Source organism: Neoarius graeffei, chromosome 11 (genome assembly GCF_027579695.1).
Source record: "Neoarius graeffei isolate fNeoGra1 chromosome 11, fNeoGra1.pri, whole genome shotgun sequence".
Classification (NCBI taxonomy): domain Eukaryota; kingdom Metazoa; phylum Chordata; class Actinopteri; order Siluriformes; family Ariidae; genus Neoarius; species Neoarius graeffei.
Window position 1 is genome coordinate 8,560,895 of NC_083579.1, and position 19,589 is coordinate 8,580,483.

A 19,589-nucleotide genomic window follows, 5' to 3' on the forward strand; every position below is an offset into this window, starting at 1 on the left:
CATGTCGAGCTTGGGACCATCCCTGAGCTGCCTTTTATTTATTTATTTTTTCGTCTAAAAAGCATGATTCCTCAGGGTGTGAGCTGAGAGACAACATGCTGAACTCTTTGCATGGAAGTTAATTAGCACCCTGAACACACTGCTGCTGTTTTTATTTAACGGAGTTCCTGATCATATACATAGCTCCATTGAATAGCACTGTTTTGGGAGATGAGGCCAAACTTTGATTTGAAGAGAAACGTGAGCTGTTGCTCAAAACGCACCATAGAGCTGATGCCCGGTTCAGGGATGTGGACCCGAGACTAACCGTTCCAAAACCTAAACAGAATTCGGTTCTGTTTTAGTAACTTGTACTAAAACCATGGTCAGTGAAAGGATGAAGGAAAAATGTAAGAGTCAATTTCCCTGACTTTTCTAAAATTTCTTTTGTAGTGTAGGATGAAAGTTTTACATGTGCCGGTGCAGATATTCACACACAGGCTTTAACGGTGTTCACGTTAATGATGTATGATGATTTCATGAGGTGAGTATTAATCATTCCATCACGGTAAGTGTCACACACTGCCTTCCAGCTGTGCAGCCACACTGCTTTAAAGCTGATCCACTTAATGTCCGCCATCACCGTTATCTTGATAAATTTCACTATCATAATAAACATTCATCTTGATCTTTCATTATTTATTCTCTCTCGCTCTCGAAGTACACTATATGAGCCAAAAGTACGTGTACCCTGACACCTATACCTGCTTGTGAACATCCTGTTCCAGATTTATTCTGTAATAACCGCCACTCTTCTAAAAGGATTTCCACTAGATATTAAGGTGTGGCTGTGGGGATTTGTATTCATTCAGCTACAAGAGCATTAGTGAGATGAGGTACTGTCTGGGGTGCAGTGGGTGACAGTTAATTTCAAAGGTGTTCAGTAAGGTTTTCAGTCAGGGCTCTGTGCAGGACACTCAGGTTCTTCTACTCCGACCTGAACACACCATGGAGTTCGTTTTGTACACAGTGGCATTGTTATGCTGGAACAGGTTTAGGGCTCGTAGTTCCAGTGAGGGGAAAATTGTAAAAATACAGCTATAGTGTACAGGCATTCTGTATAATTGTGTGCTTCCAAATTGATGGGCAACAGGTTGGGGAAGAACCACAACTTTTAGCCATGTAGTGTAGTTCTGCCCGGTTGGGCTTTGTCATTTTTATAGCAGACAACATGGAATCTACAAAATGGTAGTAAGAGGACGAGGAGGAGGAGTGGTGGTGGTAGCAGGAGTGGTAGCAGGAGTAGGAGGGTTGGTGGTGGTAGGAGTAATGGTAGGAGGGGTGGTGGTAGGTGGTAGCAGGAGGAGGGGTGGTGGTGGTAGTAGGAGGGTTGGTGGTGGTAGGAGTAATGGTAGGAGGGTTGGTGGTGGTGGTAGGACGGGGGTGGTAGCAGGAGGAGGGGTGGTGGTGGTAGGAGTAATGGTGGTAGGAGGAGGAGGGGTGGTAGCAGGAGGAGTAGTGGTGGAAGGAGGGGGAGTGGTGGTGGTAGGAGTGGTAGCAGGAGTAGTAGGAGTGGTAGGAGGAGGGGAAGTGGTGGTGGTAGGAGTAGTAGCAGGAGGAGTGGTGGTAGGAGTGGTAGCAGGAGTAGTAGGAGTGGTGGGAGGAGGGGGAGTGGTGGTGGTAGGAGTAGTAGCAGGAGGAGTGGTGGTAGGAGTGGTAGTAGGAGTGGTGGTGGTAGTAGTAGGAGTGGTGGGAGGAGGGGGAGTGGTGGTGGTAGGAGTAGTAGCAGGAGGAGTGGTGGTAGGAGTGGTGGTAGTAGTAGGAGTGGTAGGAGGAGGGGGAGTGGTGGTAGGAGTAGCAGTAGGAGGAGTGGTGGTGGTAGGAGTAATGGTAGGAGGAGTAATGGTAGGAGCAGGAGTGGTAGGAGAGTGTGGTGGTGGGAGGAGTAGTGGTAGTATGAGTGAGTGGTAGGAGGAGGAGTGGTGGTGTGTGGTAGGAGTAGTATTAGGAGGAGTTGTGGTGGTGGGAGGAGGGGGAGTGGTAGTACAAGTAGGAGTGGTGGGAGGAGGAGTGGTAAAAGGAAGGGTGGTGGGGGAGGAGGAGAGGGAATGGTAGGAGGAGGGGTGGTGGTGGTAGTAGTAGGAGTAATGGTAGGACGGGTGGTAGGAGGAGGCGTGGTGGTGGTGGTGGTGGTAGTAGCAGTAGGAGGAATGGAAGTAGGAGTAGTATTAATAAGAGGAGGAGGGGTAGTATGAGGGAGAGGAGTGGTAGTAGCAATAGGATTAATAGTAGGAGTAGTATTAGGAGGAGAAGGAGTGGTAGGAGTATTTAGGAGGAGGAGTGGTAATGGGAGTGGTGGTAGGAGGAGGAGTGGGAGTATAATAGTTACTGAGTATGAGTAGTGGAAGGAGAAGGAGTAGTAGAGGAGGAGTGGGAGTATAATAAAGTTACTGAGTAGGGTGGTGGTGGTAGGGGGAGGAGGGGTGGTGGTGGTGGTTTGTGAACCCTCTAGAATTTTCTATGTTTCTGCATAAATATGACCTAAAACATCAGATTTTCACGCAAGTCCTAAAAGTAGATAAAGAGAACCCAGTTAAACAAATGAGACAAAAATATTATACTTGGTCATTTATTTATTGAGGAAAATGATCCAATATTACACATCTGTGAGTGGCAAAAGTATGTGAACCTCTAGGATTAGCAGTTAATTTGAAGGTGAAATTAGAGTCAGGTGTTTTCAATCAATGGGATGACAATCAGGTGTGAGTGGGCACCCTGTTTTATTTAAAGAACAGGGATCTATCAAAGTCTGATCTTCACAACACATGTTTGTGGAAGTGTATCATGGCACGAACAAAGGAGATTTCTGAGGACCTCAGAAAAAGCGTTGTTGATGCTCATCAGGCTGGAAAAGGTTACAAAACCATCTCTAAAGAGTTTGGACTCCACCAATCCACAGTCAGACAGATTGTGTACAAATGGAAGAAATTCAAGATCATTGTTACCCTCCCCAGGAGTGGTCGGCCAACAAAGATCACTCCAAGAGCAAGGCGTGTAATAGTCAGCGGGGTCTTGTGAAAAATAATAAATGTTTATTTACATTTCGTTATGACTGTAGTCTGAAAATCACCTAAGCTAGAAACGTGACTTGTAAAGTTTTTGCTTTAACTGTGGAAAAGATGGGTAATGGGCTTTTTTTTTTTTAAATTGCTTACCTGTGTGTTTAAAAAAAAAAAAAAAGCAGTCATGCAAACACAAGTAGGAATGTTTTTACAATCATGTAAAAAAAAAAAAGGTTACCAAAACTTTGACAGATCGAACTTTCTAGAACTGCAATGTTCAAGCTGGGATGTTTTACCCTTCAAGTTTTAGGATTGTGTTTATTTCCTGGAGGGTGTGTGTGTGCTTAAAAGTGCTAGGTCGTAAGTCAGTGTCAAACAGTCGAGTGTGCATTAATTGAACGTGTGTGCGCGCGCGCTTGAACTCATCCGTTACCTTGGTTTATTTTTATACATTACGACCTCTCGCCTGTCAAAGGCATATTTTAATCTGGCGCCGCTCCGGCACTCGGCGTTTCTCTGTGGGATGGAATCTCAGGCTTTACTCATTATTTCTACAGCGGCACCAATCGGGAGTCATGCTGCATTTTTATCCACCTGCTTCTCTTACTGTAATGATGGGGACGACCCTGCCAGCTGAGGTACCAACTCAGTGTAGAGGGGAAAAAAGTGTAGGGTTATTTTATTTTATTTTATTTATTTATTTTTTAAAAACTATGTAATAATAAAGATCTCAGTGTTTTTAAATACAAGTTCAGGGCAGCCCTCATGAAAATGAACAAAAATAATATAAACACATTCATGTAATTATAAGCTTATTCATGCTTGCTTATTTATTTATGAATGATTAGTGCCTCTTCCCCCAGGCAGAACACTGTTTTCAAAATTATCAGCACCCTACAAGTAACACTTGGTGTGAAAAACCAGCACCGAGCCTCTTTTTGTCAAACACAGTGAGAGGATCTTGGACTCTCCACTATGCAGGGACATCTGAAACTCGTTTATGTACTTTATATACATTTCTGCTTTTATTTGGATGTACAGATATTTATTTATTTATTTATTTATTTATTAGAGATGGTGCTGATCAGATACCAGCAAAAATAGTGGAGCAGATATCGGAGGATAAAAGGATGAATTTGAACTATCCTGTAACAGTTGAAAAGATTATACTTGGATTTGTAAAATATATTTTTAAAGATTGAATCAATAGCAGTGTAAACGTTTGTGGCGGATTTGGCACATTACTGTATAATATTTCAGTCTACCATTCGCTGACGATACAATACATTGAGGGTCATGATACATCGGATCTTTGTCTGTATAGGGCAGAGCTACTGTTAACTGCATTCCTAGTTTTGTGTGTGTGTGGTGGCTTTTATCCCCTGCTGGCCGAAAGGCCCGAAGGGGGATTATGTCGTGGCGATTTCTCTCCATCCGTCCGTCCCGGGAAGCGTGCTCACCTTCTGAAATCAACTCCACTCTCAATTTTTGGAGGAATCTCATGAAACTTGGCAGGATTCTTTGTTATATGTCGGTAATACGCATATTGTAATTTTGTTAAATCGGGTCACATTTTACCAGAGTTACGGCCCTTGATTAACAAAATTATACTTTTGACAATTTCATGAGTGTGTGTTCCTTCTGAAATCAACTCCTCTCATAATTTTTGGAGGAATTTCACCAAACTTGGCAAAAGGCATTGTTTTATGTCATTAGTACGCATATTGTTTTGTTCAATTTGCTCACACTGTAAACCCAAATAAATTCAATGAACTTAAAAAATTGAGGTAACCCGTTACCCTAAAAAAAAAAAAAAAAGTATTGTTGAAAAAAACCAAACAAGTTTAAGTTGAGCGTACTTAAGCATTTAAATTGTACTGCATTATAAGTTTTAGTATAATAAACTAATGCTGCATGTTAGAATAATTATACTCATCATGGTAGAATAACTGAAATGTATGTTTACATAACTCATTTTTTGCTATTTTAATTTAATCTTCTGAGTTTATCTATTGCTGCTAAAGCTGTAAATGTGAACAAAAGAAAGACCTAAAGATGAGTCTTTTGATCCTTTGTTACTTAGAACAATATGCCACAATTGTCAGATATATCACCTGGCCAGCACCAACATAAATCATAAAACGTTTCACATAAAACCAAAATAAACCCCCTAAAAAAAGGAAACAAACAAACATCACATGACTGTAATATGGCCATAAAATGTCGCATTTTTGCAGGTTAACAAAATACAGACCAACAAGATAATGTCACTGCCTTGCATATTACAAAACACTGGGATTAAAGCTTTGTGACGAACACTTGCCAACACTCTGAACGATCAACAACCTGTTTATGAACAGGGCTTATTTTTTGTATACGGTCTGATCCTGTTACACATATAAAAGAAAAATAAATCAAATTGATAAAACAAGCGATACTAGATCAACTGTAATGTGACCATAGAAACAACCTTCTGGTTGACACGAGAACATCCTTTATATCTTACATGGCCAGCTGATTTGTCAGCGTTAGAACCTTCCCTTTTAACTCCTTCTTACCCAAACTCAACAGGACCTGTTGAATGAAATGAAAAGTGTTGATCATGCACTTAGGGTAGTTTTAAGTGCAGTGCATACATCAATCCAAACAGTAGGCACATGGCCTGGGGCAGGTTATCGAGACTGTCAATTATAACATTTCCCTCCAAGATAATTCCCACAGATGATGGATTGAGTGGATGCTGTGCTACATCCTCCTGTTCAAAGCAGAGGATTCCAAGTGGCACATGTTTGTACAAGTCATCCTCATCAACAGCCTAGAAATAAAAATAAACAATGTGATATTAAGGGTGCAGCATTTTGCATAGAAATGCAACACATTTGTAAACATTCATTTTAAACCTAATCCAGCCCGACATATGTGCATAATAATAATAATAATAATAATAATAATAATATGGACAATGTGCATCTACAGTGGTGCTTGAAAGTTTGTAAACCTTTGAGTTTTCTCCATTTCTGCATAAATATGACCTAAAACATCAGGTTTTCACACAAGTCCTAAAAGTAGATAAAGAGAACCCAGTTAAACAAATGAGACAAAAATATTATATTTGGTCATTTATTTATTGAGGAAAATGATCCAATATTACATATCTGTGAGTGGCAAAAGTATGTGAACCTCTAGGATTAGAAGTTAATTTGAAGGTGAAATTAGAGTCAGGTGTTTTCAATCAATGGGATGACAATCAGGTGTGAGTGGGCACCCTGTTTTATTTAAAGAACAGGGATCTATCAAAGTCTGATCATCACAACACATGTTTGTGGAAGTGTATCATGGCACGAACAAAGAAGATTTCTGAGGACCTCAGAAAAAGCGTTGTTGATGCTCATCAGGCTGGAAAAGGTTACAAAACCATCTCTAAAGAGCTTGGACTCCACCAATCCACAGTCAGATTGTGTACAAATGGAAGAAATTCAAGACCATTGTTACCCTCCCCAGGAGTGGTCGACCAACAACGGTCACTCCAAGAGCAAGGCATGTAATAGTCGGCGAGGTCACAAAGGACCTCAGGGTAACTTCTAAGCAACTGAAGGCCTCTCTCACATTAGCTAACGTTAATGTTCATGAGTCCACCATCAGGAGAACACTGAACAACAATGGTGTGCATGGCAGGGTTGCAAAGAGAAAGCCACTGCTCTCCAAAAAGAACATTGCTGCTCATCTGCAGCTTGCTAAAGATCACGTGGACAAGCCAGAAGGCTATTGGAAAAATGTTTTGTGGACAGATGAGACCAAAATAGAACTTTTTGGTTTAAATGAGCAGCATTATGTTTGGAGAAAGGAAAACACTGCATTCCAGCATAAGAACCTTATCCCATCTGTGAAACATGGTGGTGGTAGTATCATGGTTTGGGCCCATTTTGCTGCATCTGAGCCAGGACGGCTTGCCATCATTGATGGAACAATGGATTCTGAATGATTGCAGCAAATTCTAACGGAAAATGTCAGGACATCTGTCTGTGAACTGAATCTCAAGAGAAGGTGGGTCATGCAGCAAGACAACGACCCTAAGCACACAAGTCATTCTACCAAAGAATGGTTAAAGAAGAATAAAGTTAATGTTTTGAAATGGCCAAGTCAAAGTCCAATGGAAATGTTGTGGAAGGACCTGAAGCGAGCAGTTCATGTGAGGAAACCCACCAACATCCCAGAGTTGAAGCTGTTCTGTATGGAGGAACGGGCTAAAATTCCTCCAAGCCGGTGTGCAGGACTGATCAACAGTTACCGCAAACGTTTAGTTGCAGTTATTGCTGCACAAAGGGATCACACCAGATACTGAAAGCAAAGGTTCACATACTTTTGCCACTCACAGATATGTAATATTGGATCATTTTCTTCAATAAATAAATGACCAAGTACAATATTTTTGTCTCATTTGTTTAACTGGGTTCTCTTTTATCTACTTTTAGGACTTGTGTGAAAATCTGATGTTTTGGGTCATATTTATGCAGAAATACAGAAAATTCTAAAGGGTTCACAAACTTTCAAGCACCACTGTACATAAGGCTTGGAGGTCTTACAGAAAATTACAGTGTAAATGTGTTTTTGACTAAAACTTCTGTGGATGCTTATGAGATCAAGAGAAATGGAACTGAAGAACATGAAACAAGAACCACTGACTAGACATTTTCAAATCAGGATATGCATTTACAACACTGAGACGTATTTGAAAATGTTTTCAGACACTTTCAATCATAAACTAATTTTATCTTCATTAAGTTGAATCAAAAATGTCTTAGCCACTGTGTGTTAACTCCTCCTCAACTGCATTATTGCCCAGTTTATGTACAGTGTGTAGGAGAAAAGAAGTTATAATCCAGTGATATAACTTACAAAACAAGCCTTGAAGTCCACTGGGTTATCAAGAAGTTCTGGAAGCCCTCTCAGGACAAGGCACCTGATGTCAGCAATGTCTGATATCTGGATTGCAGTGACCGCAAAGACAACATTGTAACATTGACAACAATTCTCACTCCAAACAGTCCTCGCTCGAGACAACTGTACACGGAGATGGGTAATATTCAATTCACAAACCTTTGTTTGTCGCAAAAGACCATCCAAAATGTGTCCTTTGAGGCCTCTCTTTGACCTGAAGATTTCAACGAGTTGAGGGCAATGATGATCAAGAGGCTCCTAGAACTCCTGTTTCAGGTTTTTCCAAACCACTCTGCTGAATTCTTGGTCGACCTTTAACAGAGACACCAATAAATCATGTTTTAATGTCAAGACACTGCCTCAGTAGAACAATCCTTTACATTCCCTTAGTGAGTGCTAGATATATAGAGTAACATTTTGTAAGTTTAACACATGGCTGCATTTTTCAAACATCCATCCATTATCTGTAGCTGCTTATCCTGTTCTACAGGGTCGCAGGCAAGCTGGAGCCTATCCCAGCTGACTACGGGCGAAAGGCAGGGTACACCCTGGACAAGTCGCCAGGTCATCGCAGGGCTGACGCAGAGACAACCAACCATTCATACCTACTGTCAATTTAGAGCCACCAATTAACCTAACCTGCATGTCTTTTGGACTGTGGGGGAAACTGGAGCACCCGGAGGAAACCCACGCAGACCCAGGGAGAACATGCAAACTCCACACAGAAAGGCCCTCACTGGCCGCTGGGCTCGGACCCAGGACCTTCTTGCTGTGAGGCGACAGTGCTAACCACTACACCACCGTGCTGCCCCATTTTTCAAACATTCTTTTTAATCTGAGACATAACCTTACCTGATTTTCTACAAAGAGTGCTGGCCAACGCTGGACCAGCTAGCTTACAGGAGGCTTATCCTTAACAACTTCTTTTCTTCTGAGAGGCAATGTAAAGTCCATCTTCTAATGAATGAGGATTCCATCCCCCCCCTCCTCTCCATTTCATCTACCTATAGCTGTCTGGCCATTTCAAGGCTGGTGCCATTGTGTCTGTCTGGAAAATCAGGCAGATAATTGACTTCCCCTTTCTTCAGTTTCTTGATGTTCTTGTTTGGTGGCTCACCACCCATCTTCTGATGAATGAGGATTCCATCCCCCCCCCCCCCTCCTCTCCATTTCATCCACCTATAGCTGTCTGGCCATTTCAAGGCTGGTGCCATTGTGTCTGTCTGGAAAATCAGGCAGATAATTGACTTCCCCTTTCTTCAGTTTCTTGATGTTCTTGTTTGGTGGCTCACCACCCATCTTCTGATGAATGAGGATTCCACCCCCCCCCCCCCCCCCTCCTCTCCATTTCATCCACCTATAGCTGTCTGGCCATTTCAAGGCTGGTGCCATTGTGTCTGTCTGGAAAATCAGGCAGATAATTGACTTCCCCTTTCTTCAGTTTCTTGATGTTCTTGTTTGGTGGCTCACCACCAGGAGAGCATCTTTCTCATTTACCAGTATTCACCATGACGTCCCAGGGTTCTCCATTTTTGACCTGTAGTTGCCCATCTTATCCTTTAGGCTGTTTTTCCATCCACAGTAACCAGAGGGTGATGCTGGTTCTCGAAGACCAGGATGACCCTGCTGTTAATGCCTTGGCTACAGCTTCGAAGTCCTTCATTGTTGGGTATGCTTTGGAGTACATGGTTTCTCCCAGCCTTTGGAGAATACCATGTTTTAACTCCTTTGATGCCTTAAGGTATGTTCCATCTGCAAGAGAGTTTAAATTCCCTTGACTGAGTCTATATTCAACATCCATAGAGAATTTGGGGATGGAAAACTCAAGCCATGGCTTTCTTGTCTCCTGTGATGAAGCAGCTCAGTATCTGCTGTACTTGCACTATCATTCTGATTTTCACTTGCACTTCATGAAAGTGAGATCAACTCAAACACAAGAATGACCTTCACAGTTGGTTTTTCAGGTAGTTCAGTTAAATCCGTGAGGTTGCAGAGCTCATGATCAAATTCGGGGTCTCGAAACTGTAAAGTGAAATTATACTCAATTGCAAGTGGGTTTTTTTATACAGACAATCAAATCTGCTACGGAGCTGAGCTTCGAAGTCTGTGTGATCTTTCAGATATCAGCTTCTGTCAGGATAACTCGTCATTGTTGGCGAAGCCATCTGGAAGAAACTCTTTACAAAAAAAAAAATGTATTCAGCAAAGAATAAAATGTCTGTCCCCATTAGTTTACCCTGTACATTGTAAGCTGAAAGAGGGAGACGGTCACTCAGAGCCGTAAACTTGACCGTAAGGTTAAAACAAAATGTGGGATTACAGTGCATTTTACCAGAGTTACAGCGCTTGATTAACAACCATGTACTTTCACAATATTTCATGAAGGTGTGCTCGCCTTCTGACATCAACTCCTCTCAGAATTTTTGGATGAATTTCTCGAAGCTCGGCAAAAGGCCTTGTTATAGGACGGTAATACGCATATTGCGATTTTAATTTCATTTGTGAAAATTTTCCCAGAGTTTTGACCCTTGATTTAAATAATTTGTCCTTTGACAATTTCATGAGTGTATGTTCTTCTGAAATCAACTCCTCTCACAATCTGTGGAGGAATTTCACCAAGCTTGGCAAAAGGCTTTGTTATATGACAGTTATACGCGTATTAAAATTTCGTTTAATTTGGGCAAGTTTTACCAGAGTTATGCCCTTTTATTATTAACTTTGGCAATTTCATCAAGGCGTGCTTGCTTTCTGAAATCAACTTCCCTCACGATTTTTATCCCCCGCTGGCTGAAAGGCCTGAAGGGGGATTGTCATGGTGGTGTCCGTCCCGGGAAGGGCGCTCGCCTTCTGAAATCAACTCCTCTCACAATTTTTGGAGGAATTATTTTATGAAACTTGGCAGGATTCTTTGTTTTATGTCGGTAATACACGTATTGCAATTTTGTTCAATTCAGTCGCATTTTACCAGAGTTATGGCACAGCTGCCAGGGATATTGTGCTTTCGGAGCACTCTTGTTAATTCTAGCAGGAGGTTGTGAGTAAAACCCCATAACGCTCCTTAACTATTTAATCTTCCTTCTGCCGTGATTCACCGGGTGATTTTGTTTGATCAGACACGGCCTACTGTGAATAAACTTTTAGCTACAAAATTCCATCATATTTCATCATTTCCAGTATTACCTCTATACTTAAAATGAAAGAAGATTCTCCAGCTGAATAATGTCCGCTCAAAAATCAGATCAGACATCACAAATCAAACCTGTCTGCACACACAGTGACGGATGCGAGCAGCATTATCAGTCCAGGACTGTTAAAAGGTAGTGGTGTCTGCGCTGTGACAAATGGCAAGGAAACCTCCTGAGCGATATAATCCGTGAAACGCTCATGTAGTGATTTATAAAGACTTAAACCTTTATTTGAAGGGCATTTCTGTAAAAAATATAAGATTTAAAAAAGCCCTTTTAAAGCTAATGTCTTGTCAATTCTTCATTCCCGGATTCAACAGCCACTCGGTGTTTGGACCTGCTTGACTCTGACAAGATGCTTTTCATTCATCATGGCTGAATGTTCTTGATTCTAAGATCCCTGTTCTTCGCTGAAGAAGTGGAACCCAATGTGCTCTTCTGCTGTTGTGTGCTGAGATACTTTTCTGCTCACCACGGTTGTAAAGAGCGATTATATAAGTTACTATATCCGTTCCTTCCTGGCAGCTCGAACCAATCTGGCCATTTTTATCTGACTTCTCTCATCAACAAGGTATTTGTTTCCACCCATCTGGCTCAAACCAACACCCATGCCACAGTGAAAGTCACACTTGGAGATCATAATTTTTCCCATTCTGATGTTTAAAGTGAAGCTCTGCATAATTTGATGCATTGTGCTGCTGTCAAGGGATTGGCTGATTTAGAGAACTGCATAAAACAGCAGGTGGATGGGTGTTCCTAATAAATATTATGAATATAATTAAGTTATTCCACGAAATTGAGTTGTACATGAGCTGATGGTCAACGAGACGCACAGCACCTCGTTGTCTATAATCCATGTATGACGAGATTGAGTGAGTGGAATAACCTGTTTTATTTTGAGAAACGGAGCATTTTTATTTTTTGCAAATTCGATAAATAAAAAAAAAAACTTTATACAAAACATCTGCCAATCATTTCTGCTTAGAATGTAAGCAAACCGGCGAAATGACCAGAGCAATTTTGTAAAAATGCAATAATTCTTTTTGAAAAAAAAAATCTTACAATTAAACACTTAATTTCATATTTTGTTGCTTTTGTATTTTTTGGGGTTTTGTTTGAGTAGTGTTTTATTTCATCCTTGGTTGGTTCAGCAACATACTCCACCATTTTTTGTTTTTTCTACTCATGGTATATGAGCTAATAGCCTAGTAGTCGAGTAGCCAATTAGAGCACACGCTCGCTCATCCAGTGAATGTGGGTAGAATAATAAAATGTAATCATAAAATTAATCCTCACACACAAAAAAAATTCAGAAACTTATCTCTTATATGGAAACATTTCAAGTTTGAAAGTGTGTGTGTGTCCCAATTCCAATCTTTTCTCTGTATTTGTTACAGGACCGGATTGAATTTATTATAGTTGGAATTAATGTTTTTTTTTTTTTTTTGTTTATTTGATAGCTTTTAACCTTTTGATCATCCTGCTAGCCTAGTAAACTAGACCCACCCGCCTAGCGGCCAAAAATATTTTTGCCTAGCGAATGGGTCTAGCCTCGCACCATATAAACAAAAACACCCCGGGCATCAAATCGTGCCCGCCAATCACAACGCAAGGTTTTTGTTTGGATTGTTTGGGCGGGCTTTTGCAGGAGTGACGACAAAGCTGCGCGACGCTGGAGAAAGCACAGCAGGAAAGATGGCTACCGCTAGTGAACAGCGCGCGTTTGACTCCGCTTTGGAATCAGTTTTAGAAGAATTAGACTTGGAGTTTTCGTTGAAACATGAGCAGGAAGAGGCTCTCCGCTCATTCCTTTTCAAGAAGGACGTTTTCGCTGTTTTGCCGACCGGCTATGGCAAAAGTCTGATCTACCAGCTGGCTCCGCTCGTAGCCAAAAGGATGGGGCTAGTTTGTGCAGTACGAAGAATTAATAAACAGCTTTGAAACATTACTTTTTGATTGTTTCTTATTTTCCCGTTATTTTAAATTTAAGGGAAATTATTTCACCAAACACCACTAAATAAAAATAAAAATTCTCAAAAACAGTTTAAGCAAACTCTTGAAAAACACTTGGGGAAAAAAGTACATGTGGTACAGACTCCAAACTTGTGGTCATTATCTCCAAACTTCTTAATATCTAGAACCTGTTTATTAATTAATACGCATTTTGAAAAATTATTTATTTCAAGGCCTCCCCCACTGCTTTCTGTCGCTCTGACTACGTCACAGTCACTGTTGCGCTGATTGGTCAGAGCGTTGGCCTATACGCACAGAGACAGTTTGAAAGACAGCGGGTTGTTCCTCCTACCCCCTTCGGAAATGTCTACGGATCGAGGCCAGACTAAATATTCACATTTAGTCTGGCTTGCCAGGCTATCATCCTGCTGCATTATGCTATACATCTGTACAGCATTTTGATCAAAAGTATTAAACGGAATTTAACAGTACCTGTGGCTTTTTTTTTTAAATATTAAGTTTCTTTTTCTGTAAAGCCATATTTAGTATTTTATTTTAATGGAGGTGCCTAAAACACTGCCTTGAATGAATGAATAAATTAATTACTTAATGATATGCATAAAATTATATTTTAATGAATAATCAGAATGTTACTCCCTTTACTAATTAAATATTTACTAATGTATTTCATTATTAAATACAGCTTATTTGAACCTTTTTTTTAACATTTTAATTTAATTAATGTAATCGAATGGAATGAACCCTTTGGAAACCGTCACAAATGCAGGGAAAACGTTAAACTCTACACACGCATGAGTCCAAGCTCAGGATCAAACCCAGGACCTGTCTGGCAGCGACGCTACGCGCTGTACCACCAACAGGAGTGTTGGAGTTGGATGAAAGATTGTGCTTGACTTTGATCAGGGTTTCGAGATAACGTACGGTACGTGTTCCTGATTGTGAAAGGGTCATCTGTCATACCTGCCTGCAAAGCAAACATTTTACGAGCAGATCCAAATGGAAACTTTGATTCTGTGGTATTTTATTTTTTACAGTTGTTGAAGCTACTTTTCCTTTAGACGACTATGGGGGGAATCATATCTTCAAGGACATGAAAGCTGATGTCCCAGATGCTCAAGCTCATCATTGTTCTAGCTCTGTGGTATTCCTTCATTCATGGTGCAGATAAAATGTTCTGGTGACTGTTCTTTGGTCCGTGTACTTCTTCGTTCATTCATTATTTTATTTTGGAATGAAAGATGAAATTTAAAAAAGGGTGCAGCTTGGTGTTTTATTTCAAACACTACAAGCAGAAATGGCTCTATTTTGTTTTCGAAATGTATTGCCATCATCAAATAGTAGTATTAGAAAAGTGGACAGCATTTCTGATCGTTTTCTTATTTTGTAATATTCATTTATTCCTTTATTGAATTTCATTTGACTGATCCTATATTTCACCCGGAAGTAAATTTACACCACCTGGCTCGCACTCACTCATGTCTCACTTACAACACACGACGACGACGATGATAGATCGACCTCCAGTGAGTTCATGGATCATGGATGCTATGCAGTACATGGTCTTCTCATAACAGAACAGCCATGTCCTGCGCCAATGTCTTTTGAGGTGCTGTGAAATATCTGCATGCATTGCATGCCTTCGCAACATTGCGCAAATTAAGTCGGAATATGCCTCCATAGATGCCATGTCATGCGGATGAGAATAAACAAACCATAACGCTCCCAACCCGCCCACAAGCTTAGGCTTCCAGGTCACCCAAAACCTAAGTTCTAAATAAACTAAAACGCAATTCAGAACGACATTTTTCAAAATTGCTTTTTCCCTTTTTCTGCTGTTCAATGACTCCTTTTCAATAACACAAAATACATCAAAACATGGCTCTGGATTCCATTTCACAAGTGTAAAAATTCATAAATGAGTCCTTTTTTATTTCTCATATGACTTCCAAAATGGAATAATGAATGAACGAAAAAGTACGCGGACCTTCTTCATTCCCAAATTTGGATTTCTCACGTCAAAACAAATAATTCAGTAAAGAATAAAGAGCAACATCAGGTCTCTCAGCATCAGAACTTGCCCTTATAAGCATCTAAACTGATCATATCTTATACTGACTGTTACATCTGGCCAGCACCATATATGTTCATATCTGTGCTGCTTATCCTCCACATCGCCACTTTCACAGATACAAGATTGCTCGGTTATTAAAGTGCATGACTCCTCTACATCGAGCTCACCAATGCCTTGTCGTATGTTCATGATCTGGCTTGAATAACTTTTATACCTGTTGGGAAATACTGCAGCGTATCCTGTAATGCTTTGAGAGAATCTGAGAGATCCAGTAAGCACTGCAAATGCGTTTTGATAACCGTGACAATCTCTCTGTCAGGTCTGAAAGTGTGTGCGCGCGAGATGTGGAACTAAATGATTGCAGGCACGTTGTCTTTTTTTATATAAAGCCATGTTTCTTCTACAGTCGTACAAAAGTGAGTTTATTATAAACCGCTTTTATGCTTTTAATCCTAACTTAAAGTAATACAACCCCACATCAGAAAAATGTTGGGACGGTATGGAAAATGCAAATTAAAAATAAAAAAGCTGTGATTTTCTAAAGTTACTCGGACTTGTATTTCATTGCAGTCAGAACAAACCCAAGATATTTCATGTTTTGTTTCCTCAATTTCATTTCATTTGTTTACACGTCCATTCCTGTGTTTCAGGCCTGTAACACATTCCCAAAAAAAAAAGTTGGGATGGGGGCAATTTACAGTAGGGCTAGTAATGAGGTAAAACGGTGAAGAAATGTGATGTCAGCAAGTAATTTGTAATAATGGTTTGGTATAAAATCAGTATGCAGGAAAGGCCTAGGCTTTGAGGAGCAAAGATGGGCTGAGAATCTCCAGTTTGTCGACAAATCCATGAGAAAATTATTGAAATGTTTAAAAACAACGTTCCTCAAAGAAAGATAGGAATGGATTTGGATATTTCACCCTTTACAGTGCATAATATTAAACGATTCAAGAAATCTGGAGGAATTTTGGTGTATAAAGGGCAAAGGGCTCAAGCCTAATCTGAACACCTGTGATCTCCAATCCCTCACTACATCAAGAACCAACGTTCATCTATAGCTGATTGAACCACATGGGTTCAGGATTACTTTGGCAGACCTTTCATCAAGCTACAATACAGCGTTGCATCCACAAACGCCAGTGAAAACTTTACTGTGCAAAAAGGAACCCTTATGTTAAAGGTGTCCAGAAGCGCCGTCGACTTCTCTGGGCTCGGAGGCATCTGGGATGGACCATCACACAGTAGAAATGTGTACTGTGGTCAGACGAATAAGTATTCCAGGTCTTTTTTTGGAAGAAATGGACACCATGTGCTCCGGACCAAAGACCAAAACGACCGTCCAGACGGTTACAAGGAAGTCCAAAAGCCAGGGTGTGTCGTGGTATGGGGTTGGGTCAGTGCCCTTGGTGGAGGTAACTTCTGTGATGGACCATTAATGCAGAAAAGTACACTGAGATTTTGGAGCAACGTGTGTTGCCTTCAAGACGACATCTTTTCCAGGAAGATTTCAACAAGACAATGCAAAACCACACTGTGCGCACATTTCTTCCTTTATAGAGGGCGTGTCCACTCTGTCCACAATAGAGAATGTGTGGAGAATTTAGAAATGAAAAATGACGTTGACCTCGTCATGACTATTTCACACTTTTTAAGACCTGTTTGCAGGAAGAATCGGGGGAGATAACACCTGAAACACATCTCACGAGTTATGAGAAGAAATGGAAACATTTATAAAGCGTTAAATGCTTCTGTTCCAACTTTATGGAATATGTTGCAAGAATCAAAATTGAAAAATGTTTCTTTTTGAAAAAAAGAAACATTTTCGGAGATAAAACATCAATGTGCTGTTGTATTGTTTTGAGTGCAATGCAGGTCAAAGATTATTCACAAATCATCGTCTAGTTTCAATTTCAACATACCAGCCCCCCCCCCCCCCCCCCCCCCCGATTTGGGGTTGTACAATTTTAAAACGATGGCATCATTCACTAACGGTGACAACCCAAAAACCTAATCGCTCCATCACCTAGTAGTGTACATGATAAAACAACACCAAACATGGTTAAACTAACCATAAAACGCTCTAATGTACAACTCGGGTAAAATGTGGTCGCTAGCATAATGGAATAAAGTATAGTGAGCTTGTTAGCTAGTCAAACAAATGAGGTAAATGTAGCTAGCTAGTTTGGTACATTAATGCAAACACAAATGAAAATATAAATCTGTGTTTGAAGGATGTCTTGACTAGTCATTATACTTTCTAAGATTTTTTTTTTAAATTAAGATTGTAAAATGTTGATTTAAAACAAGACACCTTGAAATGTCAAGTGTCCTTGTTTGCGATCTCCGAGACCCAGCAGGTCTTTTAACCTGCCTTGGTTGGCAATTCACCATCAGCGCGTCCTCCTGGATGGGAGGGACAGCATTTATTCTCTCTCTTCTGTCAATCACAGTGACACTAGCCAATCATGGGTGTCTCTGAGCTCATGTATGTGAAAGAGGGCGGATAGCACATTCGTCAGCGTGTTACACTGTTGTGTGACGAGCAGCAGTTTGAGAAGATGCCACTGGCTTGAAAGTGATTCAGAGGAAGGATGTGTTTGTCCCCACCCTACCCTACCCTACACTACCCACTCAGCAGCCATCACGTGTTAAATGGGAGAGTCACATAGTGTGTGGGATTGGGCAAGACCAAACTGAAAAGGGAAAGAGTTACAGCTCGAAGAGATGAATTTCTTTGTTTCCAATAACGTATTCTTGAATGAAGATTTCCAGACATGTTTCCGGAGGTAGTGATTTATGATGGATCCATCCAGGGTAAGTGATCTCTGTATAAATCACAGAGATGGGCGTGTCTTCAGAATATATGATGTATGTTTGTCATATATTAAAACTCCATGTGTGCTACATGAACCTTGTTTTAACTGATTGCAAGTTGAAAATGGATTATTTTGTACTGGTATTTATTATAAATGCATGGTGTAGTTGGCCTTGAGCTTTTCATTAGTAGGTCACATGACCATAACAAACTGTATAAGTAAGCTGTACCTGTTCTAGGAATTTAATAACTTTCTGGAAACCCTGACAATTTCTCTGACCGCAACCTTTAAATATTTTATATTTATTGTTCTGTGTCTTTTAATTAAAATCAGCCAGTATCTGGTTTCGTTTTGGTTTCAGCCAAGAGACGATCGAGTAGAGCGAACACCTCCTGGAGTGTCTTTATTCTAAAGGAAAAGTGCAAAATCCTGCGAGAATAACTGCATTATTCACGCTAACCCCATCTGAATAGGGCTTATTAAATATCTTAGGAAAGTACTGGTATGCATGTTATTTTTACCTTTTCTCAACAAATCATTTGTTGCTTTAATGGGTCTTTTTTTGTAGTCTAACATGATGGTGAATGGGGTGTGTGTGTGCACGCACGTTTTTTCTTTTGCACGCGTCTTCTTTCTCTCTGTTTTCACTCATCTTTTACGATTCTCCACACCTTTCATCATATACACTTGCTATGCTTTAGCTGTATCAATCCCTGTTCTGTGGAATAGAAAGGAAAAAGGACTCTGTATGTGCATGAAATGTGATAGAAATCCAATATCAGTGTGTGACTCAACCTGTGAGAGCCAAGCAGCAGCAGATTTTCATTTGTGTTTTCTTTTGAAGCAGTTGAATCCACGGTGTGTGTGAGACAGAGAGAAACAGTACGAGTCTGGACCTCATACTATAAAAATACAACCCCAATTCCAAAAAAGTTGGGGTACTGTGTGTATATTTAAAACAAACAACCAGAATGCAGTGATTGGCAAATCATTTTCAATCGATATCCAATTTAACAACACTACAAACAAGATATTTAATGTTCAAACTAATTATTTTTTTGTAAATAAATGTTGATTTTCTGAATTTGTTGCCTGCACTACATTCCAAAAAAGTTGGGATAGGAGCATGTTTACCATGGTATTTCATAACCATTTTTGTTAAAAACAAACTCCGTAAGCGTTTGGGAACTGAGGAAACCAATTGTTGAACTTATGAAAGTGAAGTTCTTGCTTGATCTACGACTTAAGTTGCTTAACAGTCCAGGGTTTCTGTCATATTTTGCACATATTTTCAATGTGAGGCAGGCAGGCCAGTTTAGCACCCACACTCTTTTTTTCTATGCAGCCCTGCTGTTGTAACATATAGAATGCGGCTTGGCATTGTCTTGCTAGAATAAGCAGGGGCATCCCTGAAAACGTCTCCTGGTTGGCAGCATATGTTGCTCCAAAACCTGGATGTACCTTTCAGGATTAATGATGCCCTCACAGATATGCAAGTTACTCCTGCCATGGGCACGAACACACCCCCATGCCATCACAAATGCTGGCATTTGAACTTTGTGCC

At 40.4% G+C, this 19,589-nt stretch overlaps 1 protein-coding gene across 2 annotated transcripts in view; it reads left to right on the forward strand.

The window, feature by feature from the left end:
- chrm3a (cholinergic receptor, muscarinic 3a) overlaps nucleotides 1-19,589 on the forward strand; it is a 430,205-nt gene that overhangs the window by 51,193 nt on the left and 359,423 nt on the right. The window contains exon 1 of one of the 2 annotated variants that reach the window (XM_060932874.1): nucleotides 17,897-18,023. The exons of the other annotated variant lie outside the window; for it this stretch is intronic. The gene's annotated coding sequence lies outside the window, so the exon portion shown is untranslated. Of the gene's footprint in view, nucleotides 1-17,896; nucleotides 18,024-19,589 lie in introns of those variants that run through there. 2 annotated transcript variants of the gene reach the window in all.